Source organism: Mirounga angustirostris, unplaced genomic scaffold (assembly GCF_029215605.1).
Source record: "Mirounga angustirostris isolate CCGP_5_RB_7025 unplaced genomic scaffold, mMirAng1.0.hap1 SCAF_1, whole genome shotgun sequence".
In the NCBI taxonomy this organism is placed as follows: Eukaryota; Metazoa; Chordata; class Mammalia; order Carnivora; family Phocidae; genus Mirounga; species Mirounga angustirostris.
Window position 1 is genome coordinate 95,973,448 of NW_026991709.1, and position 20,133 is coordinate 95,993,580.

General features: G+C 37.1%; 2 protein-coding genes across 7 annotated transcripts in view; one reads left to right on the forward strand and one right to left on the reverse strand.

Moving 5' to 3' along the window:
* Positions 1–10,884, reverse strand: part of SERPINI1 (serpin family I member 1) — a 70,318-nt gene extending 59,434 nt beyond the window's left edge. Inside the window, exon 1 of one of the 4 annotated variants that reach the window (XM_045903436.3) lies at positions 10,359–10,884. The gene's annotated coding sequence lies outside the window, so the exon portion shown is untranslated. Of the gene's footprint in view, positions 1–7,234; positions 7,442–10,358 lie in introns of those variants that run through there. The other 3 variants (XM_064585737.1, XM_064585732.1, XM_064585741.1) reach the window with 3 other exon arrangements.
* Positions 10,885–11,233: 349 nt separating this feature from the next.
* The window catches only part of PDCD10 (programmed cell death 10), a 48,145-nt gene continuing 39,245 nt past the window's right edge, over positions 11,234–20,133 (forward strand). For 2 of the 3 annotated variants that reach the window (XM_045903438.3, XM_064585742.1), the window contains exon 1: positions 11,234–11,385. The gene's annotated coding sequence lies outside the window, so the exon portion shown is untranslated. Of the gene's footprint in view, positions 11,386–11,844; positions 11,929–20,133 lie in introns of all 3 variants that reach the window. The other variant, XM_045903439.3, reaches the window with a different exon arrangement.

Sequence of the window (20,133 nt, forward strand, 5' to 3'; positions counted from 1 at the left end):
TGGTCAAATAATATTCCATTGATGGCTATACAAATTCACTGAGGGGCAGTGGGCTGTTTCTGTCTTTTATTTTTTAGAAGGGGAGTAGGGAGAGGGAGAGAGAATCTTAAGCAGGATCCATGCCCAGCAGGGAGCCCGACACGGGACTCGAACTCACAACCATGAGATCATGACCTAAGTTGAAATCAAGAGTCGGATGCTTTACTGAGGCACCCTAAACCACCCAGGTGCCCCTATTTACACTGCTTTTCGGCTATTAATAATGGTTCTATGTAACATTTGTGTACAAGTTTTTGTGTGGACATATTTTTTCAATTCTATTAGGCATATGCCTAGAGTGGAATTGCTAGGTCACATGCTAACTGTATAGTTAACATTTTGAGTACTAGCCAAATTGTTTTTCAGTGTGGCTGCTCTACTTTGTAATCCCTCCAGGAATTTATAAAGGTTCAATTTTCTTTACATCCTAATACTTGTTATTGTCTGTCTTTTTTATTTTAGCCATCTAATGGATGTGAAGTAGTATCTCATTGTGGTTTTGATTTGCCTTTCCCTAGTGACCAGCATTATGTATCTTTTCATTTGCTTATTTGGAAAAAGAAATGTCTATTCAAGTCCTTTGCTTAATTTTAATTGGGTTGTCTTTCATTTTTGAATTATAAAAAAGTTCTTTATGGTCCTTTGGCTGTAAGTTTCTTCCCAAATATTTGATTTACAAATATTTAATCCCTTCCCGTGGTTTGTCTTCTCACTTTCTTGATTTTGTCTTTTGAATCACAGAAGTTTTAAATTTGATGAAGTCCAATTTAGATTTTCTTTTGTCACTATGCTTTTGGTGTCATATCTAAGAAACCGTTGACTAATGCAAGGTGATGAAATTTACTCCTATGTTTTCTTCCAAGCATTTTACAATTTTAGCTCTTATGTTCAGGCCTGTGATCCATTTTGAGTTACAATTTCTGTACATGGTGTGAGGTAGGGTCCAATTTCATTCTTTTGCAGGTGGATGTCCAGTTGTTTCAGTATTATTTGTTGAAGACTATCCTTCTCTTGTCAAAAATCAATTGACCATAAATATAAGGGTTTGTTTCTGGACTCTCAACGCTACTCCACTAATAAATGTATGTTTGGGTACACTGCATTTTCACATAAGTTTTAAGATTATCTTGTCAGTTTTTTCAAAAAAGATCTATTTCGATTCATTGGATCTGCAGATTAATTTAGGAAATAGCAACGATATTGAGTGTTTCAATCCATAAACACAAGATATCTTTCAATTTTTTTAGGTCTTCTTTAATCTCTTTTAGTGATGTTTTGTACATCATTTTATGTTTTTGGAGTACAAGTCTTGTACTTCCTAAGTATTTAATTTTTTTGATGCTATTTTAATTGGATTAAAATATTTTGGTTTTGGATGTTCTTAATTTTTTGGGTGTTCATTGCCAGTATATAAAAATACAGTTGATGTTTTTATCTTATATCCTGCAACCTTGCTGAACTTATTAGTTCTAATAGTTTTGTGTGTGTGTGTGTGTGTGTGTGTATGGATTTTTTAGGGTTATCTATATACAAGATCATTTAATCTGTGAATAAAGATAGATTTACTTCTTCCTTTCCAATCTGGATGTTTTTTATTTCTTTTTCTTGCTTGACTATGCTGGCTAGAACCTCTAGTACAATGTTGAATAGAAGGTGGGAGCAAACATCCTTCTTATTCCTGATCTTAAAGTAAAATATTCAGTCTTTCACCATTAAGAATGCTGTTAGCTGTTGGGTTTTTGTATACGTCCTTTATCGGGGGGGAGATTCTTTTCTATGCCTAGTTTGTTGAATGTTTTCATCATGACAATGAGTTGCATTTTGTCAAATGCTTTTGTGTCTATTGAGATTATCATGTGCCTTTTATTCTACTAATATGGTATATTACACTGATGGATTTTCATGTTAAACCAACCTTGCATTCCCAGAATAAATCCCACTTGATCATGGTATATAATTTTTATTTGTTGCCAGATTTGATTTACTAGTATTTTGTTGAGGATTTCTAAGTATATATTCATATTTTCTATTTCTTTTTCTGTTTTGGTAGTTTGTGTTTTAGTAGCAATTTGCCCATTTCATCTAGGTTATATAATTTATACCATATAATTGTTCACAGCGTTCCCTAATAATCTTTTATTTCTATAAGACTGGTAGTGATGTCTCTTCTTTAGTATATTTACTTTTAAATATCATTTTCTTCTAAATTCTAATAAAGTATATTAACTTCTTTCTTAATTGACTGGCATGGCTTCCTACAATATTCAATATGCTGTTCACTCTTAAGTGTATTTTAAAGATTGGGCTTTACTTTTCCATACATTGAAGTTGTTTCACTTTTACACTGATCACATTGTACCCATACAATATTTTTTGCAACACTTGAAAATGTTTTACAATTAAATGACACCCTTCCCAGTTTCCTGAACATTTATTTGAGCAGTAGAGAGTACTTAAAGAGTTTTTAGTTTTCATTTGAATTAAAAGTTATAGTTCACTTAAAATAATAAATCATAACAAAATAAAATCTAACAATTAATAAAATAACATTTATGAACAGGCCAGGTATTCTGCAATGCACTTTGTGTGAGATCTTATTTCATCAATATAAATAGCCTTTGAGTCAAGTTACAGATTACAAAACCAAATTTGAACCCAGTTTTGTTTGACTGCAGAGCCCACATTCTTAACTAGTAGTTGACAAACAGATTTTTTAAAAGGGCCAGATAGGAAATAGTTTAGGCTCTGGGCCATATGGTCTTTGTCACAATGACTCAACTCTGCTGTTGTATCAAGAAAGCAATCTTCATAATATGTAAATGATGGGCATAGCTGTGTTTCAATTACCAAAAATGTACTGTGCCTGCAGGCCACAGTGTGCCACACTGTCCTCTTAACCAACACACCACACTGCCCTACTTCCTCCTCAAAGCTGTCCCAATTGCCACATTAGATCAATTTTCTTCTGCTTCTGGATTGCTACTATAGTAGCTGTTGTAATACCAGTCCTAAGTCACATATCCTTGTTTTTATATAAATGTGTCTCACAATGTCTTCTTTTGTTAACTGAATTGACAAAAGATTATGCCAAGGAATAAGTGACTTTATACATTTTGTTGTATCTCTCTAAGGCCCCCAACCCCATACTACAGATTGTAAAAGTAGTTTAATAATTTATATATCACTCTATCTGTAGAATTTTGATAAAGCCACTCACTTGAAATCACACGACAGAAGTGTAAAAAATGAAAAATAAGATGTTGATATGGAAAAGTAGACAACTGTAATACAACCAAGATTCTATGGTCAACTTCTTTGATTATGAGGGTTTTTTATGTAGAAAAACTATGTATTTGTTTCCATTTTCTTAATTTCCACTTTTTCCTCAGACTTTCCTAACCTCAAGGAATCAGTTTTATCAAAAAATCAGTTTATCAAAACTGTAAGTCAAAGATGTTTCCTTGTAAGAATTAGTCAAAATTTAGGTATTAATTACTGTATGGATGTTGATAATATTTTTCACATTTAAGGAATGAGTAATAACACCATTTTCCAGGATTAAAATTTTTTAGAGTGAGCTCCTCTCTATGAAACAATGGCTTATTTTGCTTTTCCAGAGCTAAACAAATCTTTTTTAAAAAGAATCTTAATATTCAATTGTTCTTTCATTTGTTCTCAAATGCAGGCTACATGGAGATTCTTTGACACCTTGAGGTTTAAAGTAGTTTAAAGTAGACAGAATCAACCTTTCAAGTGTTATTATGTCTGTAATAAAAAGTATAGGACAAGTATTAAATGTGGTATGGGCCAGATGACCTTTAACCAGAGAAACCATCAGTCTCCGATGAATGCCTTTGCTCAGAGACTTGAAGTTTGGTAGTCATAGAAGTGAAAACCTGGGTGTAAGAAGGTTAGCATTTTCTAACCTGGGGGAAAACAACAACTAAACATGAGGCAGAGTCAATTAGAATGAAAAGAAATACAAGTTAAAGTTAACATGGTTTTAATTATCAGACAACAGCTGAAACTATGAACTGGTTACCCCCAAATCATTCTCAAACCAGTTTCCCTGCTTTATCCACCACAAAGGCCAAAAGTTCTTGATACCTCAGCTTATCTTAAATAAGTAGGGCCGTCCACATGCTAGGGGCCAGCAGGTCCACAGTAGACATTTGCAGGAGGAGGATGTTAGGAAAGCTATTATTTCCTGATTAAAAGAGAAACATTCAAGACGTATAGCCATTCCTATTCTTCCTACCCTGAACTAGAATATGATATCTGGATCAGCAGGAATATCCATCTTGCAGCAAGCATGAGAAAAAGCATGAGGACAAAATCCTTACAACATGGAGCCTCTAAACAAAAAGTAAACCACTACTTCTAGACTTCTTATTTTGTAATAATAAATCCCTATTGTTTTATGTTATTGTATGTAAAACTTGAAGCTGAAAGCATTTCTAATTCATACATACTATAAAACTTTTTTTAAATTGTCAATTACTTTTGGGCCATATGAGTAAGAATTTGCTTTCTCAGATAATCTTGATAGTAAGATTTCTTCTCATTCAAAATGTTTAACTTTATATGAGGAATTATTAGCTAAATCTGCTGTTATAATAAAAAAACATGAATAGTTATTATTAGGCCTTTATGATTTTAGGTTATCAGCATTTTATTTTTAATATAATTTTTAAAAGTACCCTGACTTAGCAAAAGCAAATATTATACCATTGTTATGTGGCTATAAGGATACTGGTATTGCCAAAATTTTATCCAGTATTATATGTCAAATGAGTTATAAGATATAATTTAACCTGCTTTGAACATAGAACAAGTAATTTAATATTTGTAAGCAATTTAGGATACTTTGTACAGGTTTCTTAACTAGAAGGCTGACTCTATCTAAAAAACATTAATTGCTTCAATGATTTTAGATTGCTTTGTGAAGTACACAACAATTAAACGAATAGCAAAATTATACATCATAATACAGTGTTTATAGCACACTCCTGAAAGATGGAAAAAAATAGAGTTTATTAACTCTTCAAATGACATAGGGTTTAAAGACCTCAAATAAAACTAGTTAGTTTTTCAAAGGAAAATTTAGGTCATCAAGAAAATGACAGAAGCAATCCAATGTGGGCAACATATCAAAAATACTCCAGTGAGCTGTTTTGGGCCCATTCAAAAGAAGCCAAGCTGCTAGGAGGGAAATGGGCTTCAAATTGTTAGGTACTCATTAAATTGTTAGATTGTGCAATAGGTATCACTTTGTGACGCTTGAGTCACTGTTATTGAGAACCCTGGTATGAGATGTATCTGAGAAAAACAGTACACTTAGGAAAATGAGATTATTAAGTCAAAATAAATTCCATCTGCTTTCCTTCCCACACTAAATTAGGATCTGCGAGGAGCTCAGAAAGCTCCTTCCCTAGGCAGAACCAGAAGGAGGTCTTGAAGCAATGGCTGGAGTTAGAGGTACCATTCAGCAGTTTTGATGTACAGAAGGCTAGCACTGAGCACTGTTAATGCCAAATCTCAGAATTCATCCCTTCCCCATGCTTGCTCAAAGATGACAAATACCTGTATAATTTAGGATTAAAAAGCCTGAGTCAGGCCTCCCAAGGTAACCATTTCACTAAAAATTGAACACCTAAGACCAGTTAAATTTTAGTTAAGATAAAGCCTTATATTACATTTATCTGTTTTTCTCTAAGTATTTCTGTGTCAAGAAAAAACAAGTCATACAAAATGTGCATATGAATGTGTGGGGAATGTTACTTAAAAGTACATCTTTAAGTCAGCAAAATTTTAGAGGCAGAGAGAAACCAAATTCCAAAAAGCATGCAATTAATAAATTTATATCTAAAGTACACTCATATGCAGTGTTGCAATTAATAGCAATGTTTGCTTTATTCATTCACAAAGTCAACAGTAGACACCAATATTTATATTTAGCTCTATATAAGCAACTGTTGTGGGCAGAGGGCTGCATTTGGTGCTAAAACAGATGTCTAAGGAAAATTCACTTTTCTAGTTGTACTTGTTTTTGAACAATGTAAAATGATGTTTCATTATAGGTTGTCAAATACTTAAACAAATTGTTACCAAGTATAGACTTTATATAAGGCTCTTAAATAGAAAGGCAAATGAAACTCAGTTCTGAAGTTACTAAGCATCTGGTGAGGAAGACAGTTATGAACTCAGCTAACTCCATACAAGGCACAATGCTAAGCATGAAGAGTAATGCCAAAGGAACATGAAGAAGGAAGGTTAATTAGTCATCAATTCTAAGCCAATTTGTATCTATTTGTATGCTGAAAAGATGTTAAAAAGCAAAAAAAAAAAAAAGGCAGTTAAATATCTGCTGTTATTAAATTTACTACTAAAAAACTATCTATAATTAACTCAAATTCTCCAGGTCTTATAATAATGAAAGGAAAATCACATTTGAATTCTTCATTCTAACACTAATCAGATTAATTTGTTTCTGGAAGGTTGAATGCCAAAGACAATAAATGCCCAACTCCACCTGTGCTTAAACACAGTCTGATTTCTTTTCTTCTTGTTTTTTTTTTTAAAGAAATGATTAGAAAAATGGAAGAACAAATTTAGTTTTATGGAATGAAATATGTGTTTCATGAGTAAACTTCAACAAAGGTATCTTACTTAGGTAAAATGGCGTTGAGCCATAGGCTTCTCTGGCTAGAAAATGCAGACCTTGTTTGCCACCAGTGGGAGAGAGCCCTTTCCCCTCATCCATATTCCCTATCTCTGGCATGAATTTAGAAATGTTGGCACACAAAACTGTAGATCAGTCTTCACAGCCCACACAATCTAAATGAAATTGGGCCCAATGGACACTTTTGCAAAGGCCAACCAGCACAGATATTCTCAGAAAGCCTAATGTACAGTAATTATTCTGAGGTCAACTTAACTCTTGTCTATCAAAATGCAAAATGTCTCAATGTGTACATTACAAAAGTCTTAGTAGTTCTAATTCAGTAAGTGGCTACAGGGCCACTTCTTTATGCTGAGTGTGACACAGGATGCTCAGAACAAGCAGGAGATAGGAAAGAAGTATGTAGTCTCCAGGGGCTAATAATCTAGTTACTTAAAAAATACTTACCGAACTTTAAGGACTAAATTTTGAAAACATTAGAAGACTGAAAACAAAACAAAAACAAATCCTTACCTTTGTATAATAATTAATCCCGATCCCCCAAAGCACTCTTTAACCTTAGAAGTTTGCTGTAAAAAGGGGCACGGGGGTGTTCTTGCTCATTTTTAGTGTCTGGTTCAAGGATCTCTGTTATGAAGGGGGGAAACACCTTTTAGGTTTTTACTTCTTTTTAATATTATGTCCAAATAATTAATTCAATTAGAAGTGAATGTATACACAGAGGATCTTTTTTGCTTTGCTTTAATAACCCATGATTACTCAAAATCTAATGAATTAATGTCAGTCAGACTCCAGTTTAAAATGACAATATAGGAAAGTACTGTCTCCCACTATGGGTATTAGGCTTCTAGTAATGATTGGGGAAAAAAGGCCATGGAACCACTTACAGATATTTAACAAAACAGATCAAATCTCTTTTCTCTCTTGCTAAAACAGTTTCTCAAACTGTTTATCAAATAGTACTTTTCGTATCTATTCCCCTCTATAAATCACCCTCCCAACACACCAAAAATATTTGATCTTGAACCTTTAAGTCTCACTCTTTTATGCTGCATGCATCAGTGAATCCTGTTAGAATGAGAAATCCATGCTACTCAATTATTTTCACTCAATAAGCTTAGAGTCATAATTTTGTATAAAAAAGTTCAAAATATATTGTAATTTGAAATTAACCAAGTCTTTTGGCTAAAGAACAGTGATCCCCAGAGTACTGTCCATTCCAGAGAGACATTCTGCACTCTGTTGGTTTTCTTTCTCATCATATCATATGCTCACTAATAGCCATACACAAATAGTAAAAATCAAGGGCAGAATAAATAAGATGCTTTTAGCCTAAGTAGTGCTTTACATAAAATTATAAACTGTCACATAAAGAATCACCTCAACACCGTAACATACAGTCAAGAAGTCTTCAGATTATCTGAGATTTAATATGAACACCAATTTAAAATCTCTTGAGACAAGTTCAAGGTAACAAAGTACTATATATTGCTAATGATTTTCTCCTTTATAAAAACATGCTTTTACTGCCGAATGATATAGGAACCCAATCTCTTTCATTGATAAATTAAAGAAGATCCAAATCTTGGAAGCAGGCAAAACATCCAGTGCTTTAATACCACAAACTCATCCACTCCTAATGAGATTCTATCCTTATGATACCTCACAGCAGAAGACCTAAAAATAGTTGGGATTCAAAGTACATCCAAATTTCAACTGTTTTGATATTTTTTCTATCCCATTTACTTGATTATTAACTGATTCCCAACCAAACTCCTTATAAAGGCTCTCTGAAAGAACTTCATTGCCAATATTATTATTAATTATTATTATTACATGGGGTAAATAAATTAGTGACAGCAAGTGTTCAATTTCACAAAATCAATCAGTGGCAGAGACTAAGAAAGATTCTAAGACTCTGACTCAGAACAATCTGCTTACTCACAAATAACAAGGGTAAACACAATCTTTTCCAAGCCTCACTATACTCTAGTACCCATTTTTTTCCTCCTAAAATCATTTACATAGGGTCTCATCAGCTACGTGGATTAATAGATTCTCCCGTGATATAGCAAAGATAAACTTGGATCCTTACCGTGGCTAAGTTTACTGGTTACTGTTGCTTTTCTTTATTCTAAGCTCTTTGCTGCTTCTAATACCTGATCTGCTTGGGGACAATCTAAAAGCAGCTGTTTTTCTAAGATCTGTCCATCTATATATTTCTCTGGTGTGTAAGAATGTGGCAGGGGGTGCCGGAGGAGAGGAGTAAATACACTGATAAGTCTTTTAGGCTTATCAGTAGTAGCACTCAGTAGGACAGAACTTTAATCTATGAAAAGAATTCCTTCTGGCCATTTCTTTTTTAAAAAGGAATTTTGTGTGTGTTACAAAAATAAAATCCAAAAATCCTAAGTAAATGAGAAAAACATGAAAACAAGGAAATAGAAGGTAATTACTCCATTGTATTGATCCTAGTTTAAAAAAAAATAGATTATTTGCAAACCCTGAATACACAATTGTCACAAGAAAGCATTTCAGAGCAAAATGTGCTGCAATATGCTACTGTGATTAAAAGCCATGCAAACTGAAAGACCTCTGTAACAAAAATAAAATGACTAGGAAAATAGCTATTTACATACTTTTCTAAAAAGAAAGACTGCAATTTTGTGATAGTTACACAAAGGGAGGTGTGACTTTCACATTTACCTAGTATTAAAACATATTTTCATCCACAGGTATTTAATAACATTCAAAGAAATTGCACAAGGTTTAATACCAAGAATAAACTATGATTTTATGATATTATTACATGTGTTTTAAGCCTAAACCCATCACAACACATACTAAGGGTAATCATTTGGTACACACTCCCTAAACAGAAAAGATCCTCACAGTTTTTCTTGTACTTTAGTTTTTTAAATTGTACCAATATTACCAGACCCAAATGAGAGAATAAGGGGCAGCAATGAAATACACCGTATGTTCCCACTGTAGGCTGAGTCCTGGTCTTTGTTCCAATATTCTAGAGCCACTGGAAGGAAAGCTAAGTATCCATCCATTAAAACGTTTTTACATTATTGCTGGCAAAGTTATACTTCTGACAGGTCTAGTCATCTTGATTATTCCTGCCTGCATTTGCTTCCTTAATACAAATCTCTTTCAATTTTAGGAACCTGCAGTAAACCACCCTGGAAAACAGGTCGGTAGCAGGACAATCTGATAAAACAACGTACAGGGTAGACATTGAAGAATGCAAAGTTATTTTCCTAGTGAAAGAGTTCTGAAGTAATTCTATATCAATGACAATTTTTTTTTTTTAACCAGCTACGCACCTATCCAGATATCATCCACCTTATCCTCAATTACCAGGGTTACCCTCAATCTTAAGATCTCCCAGAACAGTTTTAATGGTATAACTCACACCAAAAACACTAACCACGCCCTTTATACCCAGAATCAAGCCACCTTTTGCTTTTTCTCCCCCTACAAAGTCCAAAATGTACCTTTCATCTAAAAGGGTTCGCACCAGTTCCCTAACCCGAGTCAGAGACTCTAGCTGTGCCTTGACAGAATTCCTATTAGAAGACGCTTTCTCCCAGGCAGTGTGAGGACGCCCAGAAGAGACACCCACGCTTACCTCCCACACACCTGCAACCCCTGGCGGGATGCTGGAGCTGATGTCGGAGGACTGCGCTCCGCTCGGCTCGTGCTCCTACCTCTCGCCTCTCCCGGGAAACTCGAGCCCAGACTGCGCCTCCCGCTGCTTACAGGGACCCAAGCTCCGCCTCCCCCTCCTCTAGTTGGCGAATTCAGCAGCTGTTGCTCCTCCCCCTGCTGTTCCTGCTGCTGCCCGGCTGGTGGCGGCGGGAAGCTGCTGCCCTAGTACCTTCCCGCTCCCTGCACTTCTGCAGCTGTTCTGCCGCTTCCCTTCCCCTGGGACCCCTCTCTCCTCAGTCAGTGGCCTCACACCTGGAGCTGCCTCCTGCCCCGCCCGGGCGCCCCCTCCAGAAACCCAAGCTCACACTATCCCTTCCCGACGACCCTCAGGTCTGGCCGCCTGGTGTGCCTGGGGCTTGTCCGCTTTCAGGGAAGCTGCTCCTCCGGCCGGGACGCATCCCCACACCGCTCCCTCGCTCTACGCCGGCGATCCCCCCCATGCTTCCTCCCCCTGGTGCAGCGTCCACAGCTCTGCCGCCCCACGTTACCCGCCTCAAGCTCTCCCCCCAACCCCCTTCCTTCCTCTGCTCTGCTAGCCCGCCCCCACAATGGGTGAGTCGCCTGCAGGGCCGACCCAGCACCCTGATTGGTGCAGGTGAGAGCTGACCCCTCCCTTCCTCCTCCTTTCGAACACCCTCTCTCTCGGTCTCACCTCCTCCCGCAAAGGCAGGGAACTCTCTTACTATTGGCTGGAAGTGTCCCCACCCATCGCCTTAGGCTCTGCCGCACAGCCTGACGGGAATTGTAGTCTTGCGTGTGCAGAGATTGCGGACGACGGCTGAGAGTGGGACTACGAGTCCCCATAGGCCCCTGCGCGACTCCGGCTGGGCAGGATTCCGGACAACGCCTGGTTCCTCTCGGGTCCTTCCGGCGTCGCCGGAGTGAATTGATCCGGGAGTTGAAGAGGGCTCCAAAGGTGGGAAGTGAAGTCAGGGTCTCAGTTGCCGGTAAGGTGTGGGTCTTCTATCCCAGTCTCTGTAGCCCCGAGCGGAGCAGAAGAGGTGTGGGGTCACACAGGGGCCGTGGCTGAGGCACTTGGGCTTGGTTCTGGCAGGCGGAGCGGACGAGGCTGGGAACGGGGCCCTATGGGCGTAAGCGAGGTTACCCTACGCGAGTGGCGTAAAGCGGGTTTGTAAGTGCTGCCTGCCCTGCTCGGGCCTGAACGCCTCCAGGAAGTCTCCTCTAGGTGGGGGCGGGAGGGGAAGGGCGAGGTTGGCCTCTGGTGCCCCTGGAGAAGGGAGAGGGCGGATGTGTCTGGGGTGGGGTCCTCCGAAGGTGTGGCTTGGGGCGGGGAGATGTGGCTGCTGTTTTCCCCTGCTTTAGAAGTAGGATAGGGAAGGAGTGGAGGAGGGAAGGGGCGCTTGGGAGTCTGCTCTTGGGGTGACTCAGGTTATGCCCTTTGAAAGAAGGGAGAACTGTAAAGGAAGAGTCAATGTTGACAGAGATCTGCGGATTCAGTTCCAGTTTCATGATGTGGCCCTTCTGAGGAGGTAATTTTGCCTCTAAGCAGAAAACCTTAACCTTAGGTGTAATTCCAAAGGTATCTTTACACCCGTTCTGTTTTTAAAGACACTGTTTTCGGATGCCTGTGAGAAACTGAGGGGATAAGTGACGTGCCCAAGGTCACACACGTAGGGACTGATTTGAATCTAATCCAATTGTAATCCAGTTTCTGAATGAGGGCTGACGCACCAGAAAGAGAGAATAGGGAGGTTGGTGGTTTTTTGAAGTCAGTGGGGGAAATTGCAAAGTAATGCATTTTATGTATTTCTCAGAAGCCCTTTAAAGAGTTTTTTGAGTTGGAGGAATTCCTCAATAAAACAAGGACACACTCTTAACTTTTTGGAACAATGAGTGAGTTTCAGCCTACTTATTACGGGTGTACTAAGTGACGGACTGTACCACCATTTCAAACGGTAGATAACGAGATAGGAGAATGTAAAAAAAATATACCCCATCCTTACATTTAAAAGGTGTTCCTTTTCCTCCCTACCTTAGGACTGACGGTTTTTCCTATGATTTTGTAAAACTGACAACAGTAGTATAGGAATTCTGTCACAGAACTTATTTTACACGTTTTTCAAGTAATAATAGTATCAAGAGAATTTGGTGTGCTCATTACTAGAAAAGAAGTTACTTTGCATTTCTTGGACGTAACATCACATTTTGTTGATTTCTGTTTACTTTTCCCCTTATTTTCTTGACTCCAGTGTGTGTGTGTATGTATGTGTAAAATCATGAAGCGCCTACTTTATTTTTCTTAGCATTATAAATGACTTTTAATTCATCCTATTTTTACTAAAGAATGGGAAAGTTGGACATTTATATTTTATATTGAGCAGAAAGCAGTATTCTTGTAACTTAACCGTCTTATCCTTTATAATTGTTAGTGTGACCATTTATAGCTCATGAATATTACTGGATCTTTAATAGAATTTTAGGTGTGTTTTTGACATCAGGATTTCTTTTGTGGTAAGTTTATATACAATAATTCAGTATCTGCTGATAGCTAGTAGTTAATCCTTGCTTACTGTTGTATAAGTTGACCATATGCTGTTTTTTGAATGTACTCTGCAAATATTAACAGTGTTTAACTTTTGAATGCAAAAACTCTTTCTAGGATCATATATTGTATATTGCTCCCCTATGATTGAAGTTAAGATGGTCTGGAGATTAATATAACATTTAAAATAGAGGTATGATATTATAGAATGAAGTAGGAAGTATAGGAGTAACATAGCACCATGAGTAATGCAGTACACAAGGAAAGAAGACCAATTAAACAAAATTACATTGGGATAACTGGCTCCATGCTGTATTATAGGAGGAAATGGTAGTTTACATAGAGCGTAAACTGAACATGAGTTAGTGATAGTAAAGCAAGAATGTTAATGTGTTTTCTAGATGGCAGTGTAGGCATTTCCTTTTTGTTGGGGGAAGCGTGAGATGAGTTCTCTAACTTTTGGCATGCAGCTTTGAGGTTGTGGAATGAGCTTTTGAATTAAAAGTCAGGAAGATTTGGAAATAAGTAAAATTAATTTAATGCACTTGTTCAGTGTGTGTTAGTTTTTGTCCTGGGTTCAGTTCTATCATTACTCTTCATCTCTGAGGCCCATTATAGTTTTGGTATTTCATCTATATTGTAAAATGATGGAGTAAGGTTGTTACTGTATTTACAATCTTTAAGTCACACTGTGGTCACTTTGGATCTCTGCACATTGAAGAATTTAGGGTTCCCAGAGTTATGTGAATACTTGTATTTTTAAAATAGTTAGCAGTTCACCAGTATCCACATTTGTTCTCATTTTTGGTTCTGCAGGAGCCTTGCGTCAGCTTTTGGACATCATCTCTTACAGGACTTAGGATGTCTCCCACATGCATCTATCTTTGAGGGTAGAAGGTCATGAGAACAGGATTCTGTGTTATCATTGCATTCCCAGTAGGTAAAATAATTGAGTACGTGTTTACACAGAGAATGAAGAAGTTCAAACTGGCCAAGTGTAAAGTCATGAAACTAGTGACTGGTGGGATTAAGGCATAAGCCAGGTCTTCTGACTGTAGATCTTACTATTACAGAATAAAGACTCAGTTCCCAAAATTATTTATTTTACATGAGAAAAGGACTTAAATGACCCTAGTATTCAAATTCTTTTACCCTCATACACTTTTTAATGCTGACAGTTTATTCTTTGCCTCCTTTCCAGCTCTCCACACTTACTACCAACCTTTCTTATTTACTACACCTTTCACTTACTACATACATAAGTTTCTTCCTGACTTGGGAACCTTTGTACATCATGTTCATCTCCCTGCGGGACTGCTCCCTGTCTCCTTCCTAAATCTGATGAACTCCTAGTTATTTGCAGATCTCAGTTTAAATGTCATTCCTCAGGGGAACCTTTCCTGACCTTCTTTGACCCTTCCTTCCTAAAACTAGAACTTACTATATAGTAAGTTCCCAGTGTATCTTCACCAGCTTTGTACGTCTTTGTAGCATCATCACAATAGGAACTTAATTATTTCTTCACTTATTTGATAAATGTCTGTCTCTCTCACTAGACTAAGCTACCTAGGTAGGACCCTCTCATTTGTCCTGTGCCTTACCTCATTACTTAGACAGTATCTGGCACAAAGGAAATTTTCAGTAAATACTTGCTGAATGAGTGAGTAAATGATTGAATGAATGAGTGCATTCATGCACAGTGCCTCCAGCATTGCTAGGGATGGAGATACAGAAGTAAGTAAAACAGACTTGCTTTCCTCCCTTAGATGAAAGGACTTATGACAGAAGTTTTATGATATAAATTGTAGAAAGATGTTTGTTCTTTTTGGAGGTCTCTTAAGATCAGGATAGATCGTTTTCTATAGGGAAATGAAAAAGGAGTCATTTTCTGTTACAGCAAACTTTGTGTGTAACACAGCATTTTGGAGACCTTATCACTGTCCTCCTTTTTGCGAGGAACATTCGTTATAACAAAATACAGATGTGGAGGAAACAAACTTTTAATGGATTCTATACTTCCTAATGTGATCTCATTTTGTCCTGAACAGAATTCATGCTTTTTTTCTTTTTTCTTTGTTGTTTTATTTTGTTTTTAAACCATGGTATCTTTTGAATTTTACTTTTAATATCATCTGCTTTAGACAAGGTGACTTTGTAAAATGGAGTCATGGTTGTTTCAAAGGAGCTTATATTTTGGGCTTCTTGAAAATTTTCATATTTCACTGGGTCTTAAGGTAATACCTTATTTGCTTTAAACTTAGATACTTATGAGACTAAAGTGATCATTATTTTAAAAACATGCAAACCAAATTTCAGGGATAAATTTGTGTTAGATTTTGGTTGTGAAAACAAATTCAGTAATCCTTTGCAGTACTGTAATAATCGCATAGAATAAATTGAACAGCTCTGAGTTGCTGTAACCTTATATGCTTTCATGAATTCACCAATTCCCTCTCTCACAAGAGATAGTCAAAAAATGATTGCTGGCATTTGGTTTTAAAATTTGATAATGCTCCCGGTTTTTATTAATAATTGTTAAGTCTTTGATAAGTCCTAAACTTACCTTTTTTAAAAAAAGTCAGTTTTTATGTTATTTTTTATTTTTTTATGATCTTTTTTACCAAAGAAATTCATATTTACCTAGTATAACTAGTATATGGAGAATAAATCTGAAGTACCGCTTCTTACATGTTTTTGGATCATTAGGGTCATTATAATAGGTAATGTTACTAAGAGTTTAAAGCTAATTTCATGGTAAATAAAATTAGAAGTTAAGTAGTGTGAGGTTTGTTTTTTTTTTGTATATATTACTGCATTTGAAATGTTATAGAAAGTTGCAGTCTTAAATATTGATTTTTTGGGGGCACACACACAGTGTAACTAATGAAAACACCTTTATTGCAGCATTTAGAAATAATTTATTTGCAGAAAGATAAGCAATGTAGTTTGGTGGTCCATTTTTGTAGGAAAATGAAAAATTCAGTTTTTAAATTTTAGCTACGAAATTAATTGCATCTTTGATGTAGTGTAGTGTTACAATCTTATTTTCAAAATCATCCTTATATTTTTGGTTTGAATAATAACCTTTTTTTTTTTTTTAACTACCCAAAAAGTGAGTTGAATCTATTCAGTCTTAATCTTACTTTTCTGTGGTTGCTTAGAATCAATTAATTGTTGCTATTTAAAAGAGAGAAAAAAGAGGATTTTATCAGCAAGCTTATGAATTATTGGGTAACAGCAGTGCAGTATATTAAATGGTAGTCACTACTGTTTACTCAGGCCAATTCCTTGGAAATAAGTTTGCCAGAAGTAAGTATAGATTGCTCAATAATATTTTGGCTTATTCATTTGTCAAATATTTATTGAGTATATATTACATGTGAAATTATCCTAAATGATTAGAATGAGCTGGGATATAATCTGATAGTTGCATTAAAATTTTTTTTGGGGGGGGCGCCTGGGTGGCTCAGTTGGTTAAGCGACTGCCTTCAGCTCAGGTCATGATCCCAGGGTCCTGGGATCGAGTCCTGCATCGGGCTCCCTGCTCTGCGGGGAGCCTGCTTCTCCCTCTCCCACTCCCCCTGCTTGTGTTCCCTCTCTCGCTGTGTCTCTCTCTGTCAAATAAATAAATAAAATCTTTAAAAAAAAAAAAAAATTTTTTTTTTTTAAGATTTTATTTATTTGCGAGAGAGAGAGAATGAGAGACAGAGAGCATGAGAGGGAGGAGAGTCAGAGGGAGAAGCAGACTCCCCGCCGAGCAGGGAGCCCGATGCGGGACTCGATCCCGGGACTCCAGGATCATGACCTGAGCCGAAGGCAGTCGCTTAACCTACTGAGCCACCCAGGCGCCCTGATAGTTGCATTTATTGAGCAGTAACTCAGTGCCAGGCATCACACTAAGCATGCCACATGATGTCATATAATCCTTGCAACAGTCCTATGAGGTAGAGGCACTATTATCCCCAATTTAAACGGGAGAAATTAAAGTACAGAGAGTTTAAGCAACTTGCCCAAGGTTATACAACCAGTAATTGCTTGGAATTAGGATTTGAATCCAGGCTGCCTCACTCAAGAGACCATATTTTAAGTCATTGCCATAAAAATGATGTAATGATTGAGCTCTATTGGAGGGCAGTTAGATTTAGAGTTGCAGTTAGAGAGAATTTTTATATTAGATGCTAAGGTCGGTATTGCAGGCAAAAATTTCTTACATTCAAACTTCCTCGAAAAAATCTTGTAGGGAGTTAGGGCATTGGAGACTAACATAACTTTCACCCAGCCAGTTTTTCTTTAGCACTGGGATAGAATTACTTTTCCTTTGAGTAGTAGGTGAAGCATTTGACTTGTTATTCAGAGTCATGTTGGAAAAGAAATATGTATAACACAGGAATCATAGTGTGGTGAGGTGCTCATAGTGAGAGGTACTGTGTCCCTAAGTCTGGCAGGGGGAATAGCAGATCCGTGTCTGTCCTGTCTTTCATTCTGGGACTTACGTGCGTGGAATGGATTTATGATCACCTTCGGATTTCAATAGTTCTCTTTTTTGTTTTCTTCAAAAAATGTTAGGCATGCGTGTTGAACTTGTGTACGATAAGTATATGTGTAACATGAGGCAGGTGTGCTTGAGGAGTTATGCAAAGTGGCAGCTTGACGTGTTGTATTTCTTTATTGTTCCTCTTCCCTGCGGGACCGCACCACCCTCAAGGGCATGGACTCTTTGACTTTTCATCACCAATCTCCACCTAACACTTGCTAACTTAGACTGACTATGCAGAGTACTGCACTAGCTACTAGGAAATAGAAAAAGGAATAAAACTTCTCTTTAATGCGTTTATCATTTAGTGGGTAGAAGGGGAAGGGGATGGGAAGACTGTTACACGGGCAGTTTTTTCCTGTTTTTTTTTTTTTTTTTTTTTTTCTTTTTATCTTTGGACCTCTTTTACCCCCTTCCTTACATATTAATGTACTTTTGCATGCACCAATTCATTTGATAATTTTGGGTCAGAGCTAATAGAAAGGGAAAAAAATTATAGTTTCTCTAACTTACCATCTGGTCTCTGGTACTGAAACACGCCTTCCTGCCTCATTCAACCATCCTGTCTTCAGGATGAACTGGAACTCTAGTGGAGATTGGAGTTAAGGAATGACAAAACCCTAAGATGTTACACCCCTGCTGCCATCTTAGACTTATGTAAGGTTACTACCACAAAAGCCAGTTGGGAATGGTAGAGGAGTCAGACCTGGCCTCTAGGCTGCAACTGCTCCCTATACCAGTTGACAATGTTGCAAGGTTTAATTAAATTCCAAAGAACTTCGAATTTTGCTGTGATCTCTTATTCAGAAATACATATGCTTTCTGGATGTCTTTATCCATAATAAAATTGGCATTCTGGCAGTGTTGTCAAAACTCTAGATTTCTGGGGTCCTATCTTAATTTTGATTTGCCTCCTTAAAAAATTACAGTTTTGAAAGGAAGGCTACAAGAGGAACTATATATACAAGCAGATATCCTCATTTTTTGTGTGTGAATGTAACTAATAGCATTTGTATTTGAGATCAGGAGCTAAAAGTGAAGTTAAATGCTATCATCAAGATAAAACCTTGTCCTGGGCGCCTGGGTGGCTCAGTTGGTTAAGCGACTGCCTTCGGCTCAGGTCATGATCCTGGTCATGATCCTGGAGTCCCGGGATCCAGTCCCATATCGGGCTCCCTGCTCAGCAGGGGGTCTGCTTCTCCCTCTGCCCTCTTCCCTCTCGTGCTCTCTGTCTCTCATTCTCTCTCTCTCAAATAAATAAATAAAATCTAAAAAAAAAAAAAAAAAAGATAAAACCTTGTCCTCATTAGCACCTAGTTTTAAACAAATGACCCAGTGAATTTGTTATCTAGAGCTAACAATTTTATCAACATTTGAGTGCCTTGTGGCCGTGTTGGTGCAAAGAAATTTTGTAAGTAAGGTAAAGAAAATACACATTGCATTTGGTAGAGGACCTTAGGCAATTAAGAGTCATTAAGATAAATGGTAGATATTATAAGTGATACAAGGCAGGGAGGCCTAGCCCATGTGGTACAGTCTCCTTAAATTGTACCTTCAAGCATAGGGAACATAGGAACAGTATGAAGGTTTAAGTTTAGTTGAATTTCTAAGGGATTTTAAAGGAAAGCTTTAGCATTATATTGGAAAAATTAAAACGGGAGATCACAAAATAAAAAGGAAAATAGAAAGATGTACCTCAGACATTTGATGAGCCACTAGATTAAGAACTTAGAAAAGATGAACATATTCAAAGGTTGAATTTGTTTCCTGCCCTACAACAAATGTTTTCATTTAAATTTTGTTCAGACTAGGATTTAACAAAAATTTAGGCATTGGAATAGGAAAATTGAGGATTGTCACAACTAAAAAGATGTACTGTTTTCTCCTGAATTACTTGTGCAGAAGTATCTTAGAAGCCGGTTGTTGCTACTTTTATTGTTCCTATTTCCTGTCAGGTAATTCAGAGGTAACAAGCCCTTTGATTTTGTTGTCAGCTATTTATTGTCTTATGCCCTTTTATGAATTCGCTTGAATCATCTTGAGGTCTTTGGTTGCATCTTTATTTCAGTCTGCTACCCAGTCTGCTTCTGGGTCAGTTTTCTCTATTAAAGTTGATTTATTTACATGAAGAGAATAAAAAGTAATTTTAACATAAGCTTGACAGACAATTTTAAAATTCACTTATTGACCAAAGCCTTTTAAGTATTCTAAAACTTTGTAGCTTGCTTTGGATGATATGTAACTTTTTTTTTTTTTTCTGGTAGTCCAAGTATTTTATGCCTTCACTTTGGCCAAATGGGGGAGAAAAAATTTTTATAAATATGCTATGTGAAATGACCTTTATGACATTGTGATAACCAATAAGAGGTTGTCATTGTGTGTGCTATGCAGGTGTGGACTAGTGTGAGGTAAATGAGGGGCCTAGGGTACAAAATTTAAGGAGGCAGTTACTCTGTGTCATGCAAGTCAGAGCTAAGTTTTGTGCTCTGAGTGGTCTGGTTTGCCTCACCCTAGTTCCAGTCCTTTTGCTATGTCAGATTCATAGAACTCTGTCTAAAAATGTCAGTAACTGGGGTTATCTGGGTGGCTCAGTCAGTTAAGTGTCTGCTTTCAGCTCAGGTCATGATTTCAGGGTCCTGGGATCCGCCCTGCATTGGG